The sequence below is a fragment of the Arachis duranensis genome, unplaced genomic scaffold (assembly GCF_000817695.3).
Source record: "Arachis duranensis cultivar V14167 unplaced genomic scaffold, aradu.V14167.gnm2.J7QH unplaced_Scaffold_27300, whole genome shotgun sequence".
NCBI classification, from domain to species: domain Eukaryota; kingdom Viridiplantae; phylum Streptophyta; class Magnoliopsida; order Fabales; family Fabaceae; genus Arachis; species Arachis duranensis.
In genome coordinates, this window is record NW_026264905.1 from 60,082 (window position 1) to 61,341 (window position 1,260).

Sequence of the window (1,260 nt, forward strand, 5' to 3'; positions counted from 1 at the left end):
TTAACCATATGTGAAACCTTGTGTCCTTGCTAAAGGTTATGGAATTAAAGCTAAAAAGCAGTTAAATAGTTGGATAAGTTGTTTGATTGCTTGGAGCTAGCATTATGCAGGAGGTGAGAATGTTCTTTTAAGTGAGATTTTGGTGGAACACCAAAATTAGAATCTTTCATTCTCCCTTAAATTGTTTTGGTGTGCAACACCAAACTTAGCTCCTTGCAATCCATACCAATTATTCAACATTTTTATTGAAAAAGCTATGAAAGAATACTACCTCCGGTTGGGTTGCCTCCCAACAAGCGCTTCTTTATTGTCACTAGCTTGACATCTTACTCTTTGATTATGGGGGGTGAAAATCATAGTGCCTCAGCTTTTCTCCTCTTACTATGAACTTCCTTCCAGTCTCCTCTTTGATGATCTCTAGGTGTTCAAGTGAAAGGATCCGGTTCACAGTATTGCACTCAGATGATTGTGGAGATACCCAGTCCAAGTGGTGCCAAAGAAGGGAGGAATGACAGTCATTGTCAATGAGAAGAATGAACTCATTCCAACAAGAACTGTGACAGGATGGAGAATGTGTATTGATTATAGGAAGTTGAATGATGCCACACGCAAGTTTTCTCCTTTCTCAGTAGATAATTCATGCCTTGGTGGTTCTTTATCTGGAGTGTTGAGGCTCCCATCTGGGGGTTTTGGATCTAGTTCCTCCTTGATTTCTTTGCTCTGTTGCACCATCTCTACTTCTTTGAAGCATGGATTTAGAAGTCTTGGAGTTAACTCATTGAATGCCTCTTTCAAGCTATGATCCCTGCCTTTATCCTCTGTACAATCTTCTTCTTGAGTGGGTTCATGCAGGGTTTTAAAAACATGGAATGCTAGGTGCTCATCATGCACTCTCAACAACAATTCCCCTTTTTCAACATCTATCAATGCTCTACCTGTAACCAGGAAAGGCCTCCCCAGAATGATGGGAGTGTTAGGGTCCTCCTCCATATCCAGGATGATAAAATCAGCTGGGAGAAGGAATTTCCCTACCTTTACCAGTACATTCTCTACAACTCCAAGTGCTTGCTGGATGGATTTGTTAGCCATTTGCAGGAGTATTCGTGTGGATTTCAGCTCACAAATTCGGAGTTTTCTCATTAGAGACAAAGGCATCAAGTTTATGCTTGCACCAAGGTCACAGAATGACTTCTCAATTGTTATGTCCCCTATGGTGCAAGGTATGTAAAAACTCCCAGGATCATCTTTCTTCTCTGGCAA